Genomic DNA, 13,393 nt, shown 5'->3' with positions numbered 1-13,393 from the left:
CCTCGGCGCCCCGGCCGGCCGGGGCGGGCGGCCTGCGGGGGCGGCGCAGTTGCGAAACTGAGTAAGTATTAACTTTACTCGGCGGCCGTGATTTCTGGGCAACGTCTGGGACCCCTCCCTCCTCCTGGAGCCTCGCGCTCCCCCTTCCCCGCCCCCTCACCCTTCCGTCTGCACCTCGGGGTTCTTCGCGGGCTCTGCCCTCCAGCCACGGGCTCCCGGTTCCTCCGGTTCACCTTTTCCCGTGGGGTGTTCGCCGTTGCGCGTTCTGCCCGCCTCGCACACGCGCCTCTGAGAAGTACAGGCTGCGTCCTGCTCCTCTGTTTCCTCCCAGTGTCCTTGGCAGGGGAGTTTAGAGGCCACTTTCGTTGGGCAGGGAAACGTATGTCTGGCTTCTTGAACGTTTTTCTCTCCGAATGGAGAAATCGGATGCTCGCCTGCCGGGTGGCGGTGTGGTGAACGCTTACTTTCTCCTCTGAAAACAAGATTGGGTTTTTAGGTTTTAAAATTGTGTTTGAACGCTCAACCATCCTCCGTCCCTGTTTCCCCTTGCCGCCAACCCGTCTGGGGAGGCGAGTCCTAGACGAAGGGACTTTCAGAGTCATTCCGTTTTGCAGACTGGAAACTTTGCGAGGCTTCATAGCAGGAAGCTTAATAAGCGTCGACCTGAAGGGACGTGAGATTTGAATGTGGCTCCTTGTGCCGCACTAGCGCGTACAAGCGACTACCTGGGTTCGTAATCGAGTGTTGCGTTGTTATTTTAGCATCCTGGAGCCGCCTGGTGTTGCTAAACCACTAGTTTTTCAGCATCAAATGGCATCTTGAGCAAAGCAAGCGTTGGATGTAATTACGGGTCAGTATTGCCCCTGGTCTTTAGGGACTCAGAAGGGAAATAGATGCAGGGCACATTTCATAGCTGTGAAACCCATCAGGTTAGCTGTGTCAGTACGTTACAGCATTGCATTAAAAAGAATTCTTCCAGCCCGGTAACAGCGAGGAGGAACATTTACAGATTTTCCAGTGTGATGTGGCTCAGCAATTCTTCGTTAGATCTGTTGTGTCACTAGAAAGGGTCTTTAACTATGTGTAGATCTCTGCTTTTCTGCCGATTGGATTAACCACTCATTCTGGTAGAAGGCCTCAGGTAGTTTTGTTTTTGTTTTTTCTTTCTGTTCTATTTTTCCCTTCCGTCTTTCCTTCCTTCCTTCCTCCCTTCCTCATCTTTCGGTTGCCAGCAGTTGGCGATCCTGTTATGAAGGACTAGAGAATGGGAAGCTTTCTTAATGGATTTTCAGCATCCCGTCCTTGCCTGGGTGAGGCAGTAGTGAATGCCAGCTAGATCTCTGCAGGGAGAGGTGCAGGTGGACACAAGAATCAGGACGAAGGACACAGTAGTACTATTATTTTGGAGGGTGGTTTGTGTATTTATCTTTTAGTGGGCATATCAATGCTACTTTTTACTTCTCTCCTTGGGGGAACTCTCCCAAAACCATGAAAATTACCTGTGACCATACCTGACTTTAAGAAGACTGAATGCGATGTGATTATTCTGTTGAAGGATCAGACCCAACAAAATAGAATTCGTAATGTAGTTGATAAAACCTTTCAAAAATCTCCCCCTTCCTCATTTTCTCTCCTATTAAGAGCCTCAAGCTGGTGTTTTCAGTAATAGACACAGTTGTTAGTAATGCGTTGAGTTCTTTCTAGGTTCATTAATCAAGCCTAATTTCTGGCTTCAGTAGCTGAGGGGGACATCAGCCCAGAGAGGGAGAGAATCATGAGACTGTGCAGATAGGAAAGGCATTTCAGTTTGCTAAAGTGTCAGTGTGCTGCAGAGAAAAGCAGTTAAAAAGAAGAATGTTTAGGTTTTTAGCATGCACGTTTACTGAAATTGGCATTTGATTGAGATATTTGGGAATTGCAGATTTTAAATTCTATAGTTAGGGTATCATTTCTCTTTGCCTAATATTCTGGGTTATTTTTTTTTTAAGTCTTTCATTTTTTTAATGGGGATCTCAATGCTTCGCTTTTATAGCCTTTTGTACCCGGTGGCTTGCATTAATTTTTTACTTGAATGGTTTAGCCATTTTGAGAAATAGTTTTTCAGAATTTCTTACTCAGTTGATCTATCTTACACTGATGCATGTATGGCTAGAGAGTAAAAATATTGTTCACTGATGGGTGGTGTTGCTCTTTTCATTATGGTTGATTCCTGGCATAGTGACTTTGCTCTTTTATTGTAAAATATTAAGGTCCTAGGTATCTTGCTGGTGTTCAAAACATTGCAAAACTCCTAAGGGGAAAGTGGAGAGGGGATAGGAAAACATTATGCATCATAAATCAGAGAACTTGGATTTAAAATATAACATATCGCCTGTTTACTCTCTTTGGGTGCTAGCTTGATCCAACCCTAAGTAGATTTCAAAATGCAAAGCGTAGACATAGTTCCCAAAAACTGTGTGTAGTGGAAAGAATGCTTACCCGACAGCCAGTCAACCAGACTTGAGTAGCAAGTGACTTTGTCACTTTGAACTGATTGAACTTGGCCATGCTACTTCAACCTCATGATCTACTGTTTGCTTTCTGTAGAATGGGGATACTGCTCCTAAAAGGAATGCTGTGACAAGTAGGAGAGCTAACATAGTGTCTGATACGTCTCAGCCAATACATGACAGTCTCACACTTCTCGAGAACTGAGCACTTGATTACCCAAACTTTCAACCTATTCCTCCTCTGGTTTTCATTTCCTCCGGCCAACAAGTGGCTCAGGCCAGAAGGCTGGAATTTAACCTTCATTCTCACTAATGTTCTATCTCAGCTCCCCCCTCAGCCCCCTTCACCCCCAACCAGTTTGTCACAAAGCCTTTATCTACTTTTCTGGAAGAATCTCTCTCAAATCTGATTTTCAGTCTCCACTATGCTTCCATTCCACGTGAGACCACCGTTATCTTTCCCCACTGCCTTCTGCACATACTCTGTACCCCTTCCAGTCTTTTTCCTACCAGCAGCCTAAAAAGAAAAACAAAAAAAAAGTCACTTGCTATTTAAAGTCTTCAATGCTCTAAGGAAGTACATTTATTTCTCCAGATAAGATATGAGATCTTCAACATACCTATAAAGCCCTGCATGATTTGGCCACTGTCCCTGCCATCTTCATCTCTTGCTAGCCACATTGTCCAGTTCTCCAGCAGGCTGACATCAGGGGTCTTGCTCATACTATTGGTCTTTCTAATTTAGAACCATCTCCTTGAGTAATTTCTCATCCTTGGATACGGATTCAAATATCCTCTGTATAAATGTCTTCTCTGAAAAGACCCTGTCCTTATCATCATGTCATTTAGAAATTCTTTATTTTTCCCTCCTAGCACAATCATCTTTCCTTTTTTATGTTTATCTTAACTTATATATATTATTTAACGACTTAATGTTTCTTTCTTACCCTCAAGGGCAGAAGTAATACCCGGTTTATTCACCAATCTATACTTAGTGCCTGGTACAGTTAGTAGGTGCTCAATAAAAGGCTCTTGTTATAATTAATAAGATAGTAATATCAGTTTTATATTTGTGTCTTGGTTGCCTTCTTTGTCGCTGTTCATTCTGCTTTTCATAACAGAAAAGCCAGACTGGCACTCTCCTGTGTTCCTTCCTTGCTGGTGTTAATGTATAATTTGAAACAGCCTTTGCAGATATCAGGTAAAATTAATGCATTTGGGCTATGTGGAAAATTCATAATAATAAATTGAGACACCTTTTAATTAGTGTTACCCTTGTGATTTTCTGTTGTAGATAATCCTTTTTCTAAGTACATCATTAAAGTAATTATGCTTTTTTTTCATCAGGATTACTGAAAGAAAGAAAAACTTTGTCATATTATTTCACACATGTCATAGGATAATATGTTAGCAGCTCTTGCTTGCTCAGTGTCAGACTTCAAAAGAAGGTAGAGAAAACTAGTAGAAAAATGAGAATTCTAGTTCTAAGGATGTTTAGTACTTTCTAGCTGTTGATATGACTTGCCTAAATAACTACAAATCATTTGAACATTTAGTTAAGGTAGCAGAGTAGTTGTTTAAAAATTGGAGCCACCTAGAGGTCTGTGAATTCTTTTTCCTTCTCACACTAAAGTATTCCTTCTTTTAGCCAAAAAAGTCTCATGACTTTCCAAGGCCAAGGAAGGCTTAAAGCTTCCAGTATTTTTGTCACGTGGTTGCTCTTTACAAATTACTAGTTTGATGCACTATAGCTCTAAAGTGCTTATGTCCTTAGTATTAATGTTTCTGCTCTTTAATTCTTAAGTAATCACCCACATTTTCTTCTGAGTTGTTTCTTAGGACTTGAATTTCCTTTTAGAATTTTCCTTTGACCCTTAAAGTATAAATCCAGTTCCTTTTTAGTTTTGTATTGTGTTGGTCATAAAGTATACAGAGAATCTAGGAGTTGATTCTAGTTTTTTCATGATTTATTTGTTTGCACTTAACTTCTGGGTTTCTTCTAAATGTTATACCTCATCAGTGGTCTGGACTCTGAGTTTTTGTCGGCAAGAAGCTGGATGCCCTTGGGTTGGGAAAGTAAGGGAGATTAAAGCAGCATTTTTAAGTCCCTAATATATGCCAACCTGTAGGCTAAGTGCTCTCACAAAAGAACAGTGAGTGGTTCACCCAGTCGGAGTCATAAAAAGGAACCATAACCTTTTTTCATACATTTGCTTCACTGGAGGAAATTGTTTTTGTTGTTCCTCCATTTCCATACCCTTTATTTTCTAGGTAGGAAGGCGTGGCAAGATAGTGAAGCCCTCTCTAGCTCAACCCATTACCTTACCTTTTTATTTATTTAGAGCTGAACTTACTCATATAAAAATATTGGACATGGGGCCAGAAGGGGGATGCCCTTTATAGGTCTCTGCTCCAGGACATTTGCACCATGAGTAGCTACCACTTTGGAGGAGAAAAAAGTTATGATTGAGAGCCCTAGTTATTTTTTCCCCTTCTGTATACAGGCTTACTGGGTACTTTGGGTGACCTTGAATGAGTTGCCTGAAGCTTTATAGCACCAATAATATCTATTACCTATTTATTTCACAGCCTTGCTATTGGATTTACAAGACTTATTTTTGGCAATTTTTTTTGTCACATTCAAATATATCACAAAGCTCATTACAATTAACTCCAATGCTGTCAAGTTTTATGCATTAAGAAAAATGTTTTCTTACTCAGTAGCGTATGTTTTAACTGTTTTGATAAGCAATCCCTGATATGAGCACAGGTTGTAACAAGAGGAGAATACTTTTCTACCAGTTTTTATTCATGTGCATGATATTTCTTGTCACTTGATAATGGTCATTGGCTTCTGGCTAAATCATGTTTATCCTTAAATATAGTAACTTTATTATTGGAATATCACCTAAAATTAAATTATTCTTCAGAAAGTAGCACATACATTGGAAAAATTAGAGTTTTCTTCATGGATTGGTATTGGACAGAAAAGTAATATATCACTCTAATTTATGCTTAAAGTATTTGAATAGATTTATAGTTTCTGAAACCCTACTGTAGAAATACCACTAAAAGATAAGTTGAGAATAATTTGTAGTGTTTAAGGTAAAATTTGGCTATTTCTGAAGCAAGTTCTAATACTTGATGCCATTGGATGTCAAGAAATCTAAAGTAGTTTATTTGTGCTACATTTTCCTTATTTTCTTTTTGTATGCAATGACTTCCTTCTTTTATATCGCTTTTTTTTAAAAACCTCTTTACTGAGCTAAGCTGAGGTAAACAGCTTAGTAACCTGCAATGAACTGTACACATTTAAGTGTACAATTTGATAAGCTTTGACCTACATACATAAATATGAAATCACCACCACAGTCAAGATAGTGAACGTATACATCATCCTCCCCAAATTCCCCATTCCCAGTTGAGGTCTTTTCCCCTGTCCTTCATCCCCTCCCCTCCAAAGCACAGCTTTGCTTCTGTCTCTGCAGACTAGTTTGCATTTTCCAGAATTTAAATTAATGAATCATGTAATGTACTCTTTTTTGATCTGGCTTCTGTCATCACTGAGAGTAATTATTTGGAAATGCATTCATGTTGATGTATGCAGCAATAGTTTATTTCTTCTCATTGCTGAATCATGTTCCATTGTATGGATATACAACAATTTATGTATGGACCTATTGATGGACATTTGGGCTATTTCTAATTTTTGGCTATTACAAACAAAGCTGCTGTGAATATTTGCATATAATCTTTGTATGGGCATATGTTTTCATTAATCTTGGGTAAGTACCTAGGAGTAGAATGGCAGGGTCATGATAGACATATATGGTTAGCTTTTTCAGAAACTGCCAAACTGTTTTCCAGAGTGATCAGACCATTTTATTTTCCTACCAGCAGTGTATAAGCCTGCTAGTTCCTTCACTTCCTTGCCATCACTTACTGTGATTAGTCTTTCTAAATTTTAGACATCACCGGTATTAATTTTTAATTAATTTGCATTTCCCTAATGACCAGTGCTGTTGAGCATCTTTTAATGTATTTTTTGCTATGTTTATATCTTCATTGCTGAAGTGTTTGTTCAAGTGTTTTGCCCACATTTTTATTGGGCTGATTGTTTTTTTAATTGTTGGATTTTGAGAGGTCTTTGTGTAATTTGAAAAGTCCTTCACCTGAACATGTTTTGCAAAGATTTTCTCCCACTTTATGGCTTGTACTTTCATTTTCATAGTGACTTTTAAAGAGAAGAGGTTTTTGATTTTGATGAAGTCCAGCTTATGGTTTCGTTCTCTTATCCATTGTGCTTTTGGGGTCCTTGTTAAGAACCTTTGCCTAAGCTAAGGTCACATAGATATTCTTCTAAAAGTTTTCTGGTTTTCTTCTAGAAGTTTCATAGTTTTAGGTTTTAAATTGATGCATATGATCTATTTTAAGTTATCTTTTTAAAATAGACTTTATTTTTTTAGAGCAATTGTAGGTTCACAACAAAGCTGAGCAGAAGGTACAGAGATTTCTCGTGTATTCCCTGTCCCCCACACATGCATAGCCTTCTCCATTATAATATTCCCATCTAGAGTGGTACATTTGTTGCAGTTGAACCTATATTGACACATCATTATAACCCAAACTCCATGGGTTACATTAGGGTTCACTCTCAGTGTTCTAAGTGCTGTGTGGTCAGGAAAATGTGTAATGACACATATCCATCATTACAGCATCACACAGAGTAGTTGCGCTGCTCTAAAAATCCTCTGTGCTCTGCCTATTTATTTCTCCCTCTCCCAATCCCTGGAAACCACTATAATCTTTTCACTGTCTCCATAGTTTTCCCTTTTCCTGAATGTCATGTAGCCTTTTCAGATAGGCCCTTTCATTTACTAATATACGTTTATGTTTTCTCCCTGTCTTTTCATATTTTGATAGCTTGTTTTAGCCCCCAATAATACTCCATTATCTAGATGTACCACAGTCTGTTTATCTGTTCACCTACTGACAGACATATCTTTGTCCAGCTTTTGGCAATTATAAATAAAGCTGCAAAAAGTATCCATGCGCAGGTTTCTGTGTGGTCATAGTTTTCAACTCCTTTGGATAAATACAAAGTAACACAATTTCAGGGTCTTGTGGTAAGAGTATGTTTGGTTTTATAAGAAATCGTCACACTTCCAAGGTGGTGTGCCATTTTGTGTTCCCACCTGCAATGAACGAGAGTTCCTGCTCTTCCACATCCTTAACAGCATTTCGTGTTGTCAGTGTTTTGTATTTTGGCCATTCTAATATTGCATTGTTGTTTTAACTTATATTTCCCTGAAGACATACGATGTGGGGCATCTCATTATATACTTATTTGCCATATCTATGTCTTTGGCAAGGTGTTAAGGTGTTTGGTCTATTGAGTTAAATTTTTTTTTTATATTTAACAGATATTCCACCACTATCTGTTAAAAAGACTGTTCTTTCTTTACTGAATTGTTTACATCTTTGTAGGAAATGAGTTGTCCATTATATCTCTTTTTATTATATCAGTTGACATTCATAGCTGGATAACACAAATTAAAGGAAAAGCAACTAAATCCTAATACTGGACAATGAGTGTGTTTTTGTCACATTTAATAAAATTTCCTGTTTCCTTACTGTAGCTCTTTAGAGGGGACAGATGCTCCACAGTCTGTCCAGGCCAGTGGTCTGAGGAGAGAACAGTGTTTGCTAGTTAATGTGGGTGAGATCTTCCTCATCCCTTACAGTCTGGAGTTGGCTGTCTTCTAGGCTATTCTCCATTAGTAATCCTCTCTGTATTGGATATCAGTCTCCTCTTTCCTTCTCTCCTTACTTTTTTCCTGGAAAGTATATGCTCAAGTCTCTTTGACACTGCTACTCCTTCTATCTACTCCTTCTGTCTCCTTTCTAAGCCAGCTTCTTTCAGGAGTTATCTGTGCTTAGTGTTTCTACTACTTATTTCCTAGCCAGGTACCATTTCTTAGAAACATTTCTTGCCAGAGACACCAATTTCCTAATTGCCAACATCAGTGGAAACTTCTTATATCTAATATAACAGAAGCTTTTTGTAGCATGTTTGCACCATTGAGCCATCTTCCTCTGTCTTCAGACTTCTCCTTCTTGACTTCCTTGTCAAGGCTCTTTCTTTGTTCATTTATTTATTCAGAAATGAACTGCATGACCTTCCATGCAGGGAGCTGTAACAGAGAACAAAACACACAAAACTACTCTCATAGAAAGTGCACTCTACTGAAGGAAGTTAGATAATGAGTAATTTTACATTCTTTGTATGATGATAGACGCATCAGAGGAAAAAACATAACAAGTTGGAGAAATTGAAAATGCTGGGGGTGGTAGTGGAAGTGTTATATGATATTGGATGGGCAGGAAGTCCTCACTCATGAGAACATATTTGAGTAGAAAATTTAATGAAGTGAAGGAAGTAACTCTGCACCTGTATGGAGGAAGAGCACTCCACGTAGAGAAGACATTGAGTGTCTAGGCACTGAAGCAGGTGCATACAGTTGTGTCCATACCAGAGCTGCCAGATCAGTGAGGCTGGGAGTGGGGGCGGGTGGGGGGACATGGGACAGTAGCAGGAGATGAGGTAGAGGAGGTAATGGGGCCCATATACCAGGCCTTTATTGGCTGTGACAAGGATCTTGGTTTTTACTCTTGAGTGAGAAGACAGTTAGGGATCTTGCACAGAGGAATGAATGAATTGGAGAGTAACATGGAGTAGTAGGTGAGAGCCTGAACCGTCAAGCAGATGCTCAAGTTAAAATTCCAGCCTTAAAGACCCCGAATAGCCAAAGTAATACTGAAAAATAAAACCAAAACGGGAGGTATCACCATCCCAGACTTTAACCTCTACTACAAAGCTGTCATCATCAAGACAGTATGGTATTGGCACAAAAACAGACACATAGACCAATGGAACAGAATTGAAAACTCAGAAGTGGACCCAAAAGTATACAGCCAACTGATATTTGACAAAGCAGGAAAGAATATCCAATGGAAAAAAGACAGCCTCTTTAACAGATGGTGTTGGGAGAACTGGACAGCAACATGCAGAAGAATGAAACTAGATCAATTTCTCACACCGTACACAAAAATAAACTCAAGGNTATTTGTAAAAAAAAAAAAAAAATCCCAGCCCTAAAGTTAACTGGCTTTGTGACCTTGTAGCAGCTCTGTAGCTTCTCTGTGCCCCATTGGTAAAATGGGAATGCAAATGATCTCTATTTCACAGTGTTGTTATGAGGATGAAATGAGTTAATATTTGTAAAGAACAAAGAATGCATGGCAGATAGTATTATAAAAATGCTTGTTAAATAAGATTAGTAAAATGGAAAAGGCTCACTGTGCTTTTATGTGGAAAGGGCTTGTCAAGAGGAATTAAGAATGGAAGCAGAAAGCCAAAACATGGAAACAACCTAAGTGTTTATTAGTTGATGGATGGATAAAGAAAATGTAGCATGTGGAATATGATTCAGCCTGAAAAAAGGAAGTTTTGCCATTTGTGACAACATGGACAGACATTGAAAGCATTATGCTAAGTGAAATAACCAGAGAAAGACAAATATTGGATGATCTCACTTATATGCATAATCTAAAGAAGAAGAACCACCCAACTCATAGATTGGGCACATATTGGTGGTTGACAAAGGTGAGGAGTAGGGGTTATTGAATTGTTGAGGGGGTCAAAAGGTATAACTTGTGCTTATTTGATACGTAAGACCTAGAGATGTAATATACAGCATGTTGATTCAGTAGAAAGGAAGTAAGGGAGGGAGAGAGGAAAAGAAAAGAAAGAAAACCAATTAGGAAATGATTGCAGTAATTCATGCAAGGAATGGCTTAGTTGAGGTGCTAGTAGTGAAGGTGGAGAAGGGTCACATTGTGGGTGTATTTTGGAAATAAGACGACTTCTTTGCTCAGGAACAGATCTGCTGTTCCTCCCATCTCTGATCTTTCTGGCTCAGTTTTCTTTGTTCCTTCCTCTTATCCCTTATGACCAGGGGTTCTCAAAAAGGATAGTAGTGTTTGGAAACATATGGGGGCCTTTTGTGGCTGTCCCAGAGACTAGGTTGTGGGTATTTCTTGTGTTCATTGGGTGCTGAGCAACATGCACGGTGAAGACATGTCCTCTGCAATTTGCCAGTAGCATCCTTGTAAACAAATGCTGCTTTAGACCTTCTTTCCACTTCTCCTCCCTGTCCCCTGGCCTATGATTTCCTAACCTGTGACCCTGTGTGAGTAGCAGGGGGCCTATAAGCTGCCAAGCATTTTTTCCAAAATGTTTGTTTATATTCATTTTGGTGAGGGGGTAGTGGTGAGAATTTTTATCAAGTTCTCAAAAGAGTGTATATCCTCAAAATGCAAGAATTCCTATTATGGGTGGTCTTACCCACTTGTTTTTATTCCAGCCTGTATGGTGGTGAACTTACAAATCTGTTCCTATAATGTTCTGTGCTCTGACATCTAGACTCTTCTCTGCTGAACCATTCAACAGTTCCTCAAGATCAACAGGTCTTCTAACTTCTTCCTGTATTTCCCACCTTGGTTTGTGGTGCCATCAACCACCTTATTCTTAATCTTGCCTTTTTTGTGCCACTTCATCTTGACTAATTTATCTAGTTCTGCTTTTACCTCCTGGACAGCTGACAAATTTTTTTCCATTTCCCCTTCATTCACTACTCTAATTTAGCATCTCTGATTTAGATTGTTGCCACTTCACTGGTCTTCCCACCTGAGACCCATCTTCCACATGGCAGCAGATGACCGCTTGGATACAGAAATCTCACTGTGTCACCAACTTGCTAAAAACTCAGCTCTGTCAATGCCTGTAGGGTTGCATAGGGGACTTCTGAAATTTGGCAATAGTTCCCTGTCTTGGGCTGTCCAGGAGGCTGTCCTGCCTTCCTGCTTGGCTGCCCACCAGCTCTCATACCTTACCTGTCCTTCTGTGCTAGCAGGACTAAATTAATAAGCTCTTTTATGCATTGATGCTGTAACATCTAAATATATTATTTGACCACATGAAAAAATGGTCCAGTCACTTTCTTACCCATAATCTATGGCTTTAAAAGCAAACCTGGCTATCCTCTGTTCCTGAAGGAAGTGCTTACTCAGAAGTCTACCTAGCCTTCTTTATATACCACATGCATGCATATTTCTCTTCTTTCTCTGTGCTATAATTTCAGAAGCTCTCTCTTTCAAACAGATGAGCTTCTAAGAGGCTCTTCTTAAGCTCATTTGTTCACAGGTTCAAAGTGACTAAGAAGACTTTAAGCTTACAGTCCCCCAGTGCAGTTCAAGGGGTGTAAGTTGGTTCTTTGAAGCTTTATAACCAGTTATGCCCTTGCTGCTGGATGTTCAGTGGGGCATCTTTTTCTAAAGTGGAGCAGCTTTGTCTACATTAAAAATCTCTTGAGGCAGATGGGTCCTTTATGGTCTCTTTGTAGCCCTGGGGAGCCCGTTAGTAGCCCTTGGAGTCCAACTTCACTCCTTACCTCTTGAATTATAGGAGCCTGGGTAGGTTCAGTTTTGGCTGTGCTCAGCCTTTCTGTTCTAGAACAATTTCCTGGCCTTCTGAGGTAACATTGGGCCAAGTTTCCATCTTTAACACTGATCCTCCTGTATCTGTCTTTGTTCTGGCTGATGATTACTGCTAAGGTAATAGGTATACATTAGCCTGTTTCACCTTCAGCCCCGTTCATCTTTTACCCTTCAGGGTTACATATGCAAAAGGACAAAAAAAGAAAAATATTTTTCACCACTCTCAGTTATTTTTATTAGCTCTCCTTTTGTTTCTGCCATAATTTTGTGTCTTTTTTATTAGCACATTAGACACGTACTATAGCTTTTCATCATGAGATAAATGATAGGGTTAATAATATTTGTATAATAATTTAAAATATATTTTAAATACAGCAAACACATTAATCACAGGCTAATGAACAGGAAAGTGCCCACCCAAGGCAGAGTTTTCAGAGTTTGGCTCTGGAGCCAATATATGTCCCCATCTTGGCAGTTTTGATATGAAAGCTCAGGAGTAGGGAAGTCAGGATGTGTTTCATGTCACCTTTCCTGTTAGATTGTTGGTCTCCTTGAAAGTGGGATCCCTATTTAATTATCCACCAACTATAAGCTCTTTAATGGAAGAAACTTGTTTGATTCTCCTTGGGTTCTTAGAACATGGCACTGTTAGTTGTTGAATGAATTCATTTGCTAGCTAGTGTTTATACCCTGAAGGAGAACCATGCTAAACTTCCTCTAAGTACTTAGTTGTATAGACTAAACAAAGACTTTAAAATATAGACGACTAAACCATTCATGTTGCATGGATGACTGAGGTGATACTGAAATTTGGGTTGGTAGAAATGGATATTTATTTTACTTGGCTTTTGAAAACACTTCAACAAATAGCAACGACCATGGTCAAGAGTAAGATTTTGTAGATGATATGAGGAGAGGAGATGTAGTCTGTGGAAGCTTATTGAGCAATGAGGATTCATTAAATACATAAATAATTACATATTATAGAGTATGTTATATAATATATTAAGCAAAGTATGAGGAGAGAGTGGCTAAATGACTTAATGGGTAGAAGCATTTACTATGTCAATTTTATAATGATTGGAAACGTCTAAATATTTGATTACAGGGCACTGATTAAATAAATGATGGCACAATTTCAAGAATGACTGTTAGATAGCCATTAAAAATCTTTATAAATAATTTCTAGTAATTTGGGTAAATGCATATGCTGTTTTGTTAGGTAAAATATCAGAATATAAACATATATACAAAACTTAAAAAAAAACAAAAAACAAAAAAAAAAAACAGGCATCCAGTAGGAAGAAAAGCACCAGGAAGAAAATACACCAAAATATATACACTGC

General features: G+C 39.0%; 1 protein-coding gene across 10 annotated transcripts in view; it reads left to right on the top strand.

Moving 5' to 3' along the window:
* The window catches only part of RASSF8 (Ras association domain family member 8), a 124,122-nt gene that overhangs the window by 3,449 nt on the left and 107,280 nt on the right, over nt 1-13,393 (top strand). The window contains exon 1 of one of the 10 annotated variants that reach the window (XM_077774510.1): nt 1-61. The exons of 8 other annotated variants lie outside the window; for them this stretch is intronic. The gene's annotated coding sequence lies outside the window, so the exon portion shown is untranslated. The remainder of the gene's footprint in view (nt 62-13,393) is intronic. One more of the 10 variants, XM_077774514.1, reaches the window with a different exon arrangement.

The sequence above is a fragment of the Crocuta crocuta genome, unplaced genomic scaffold, assembly GCF_008692635.1.
Source record: "Crocuta crocuta isolate KB4526 unplaced genomic scaffold, BGI_CrCroc_1.0 scaffold176, whole genome shotgun sequence".
Classification (NCBI taxonomy): Eukaryota; Metazoa; Chordata; class Mammalia; order Carnivora; family Hyaenidae; genus Crocuta; species Crocuta crocuta.
Note: the sequence above shows the minus strand (reverse complement) of the source record. Positions and strands in the feature narration are given on the sequence as shown.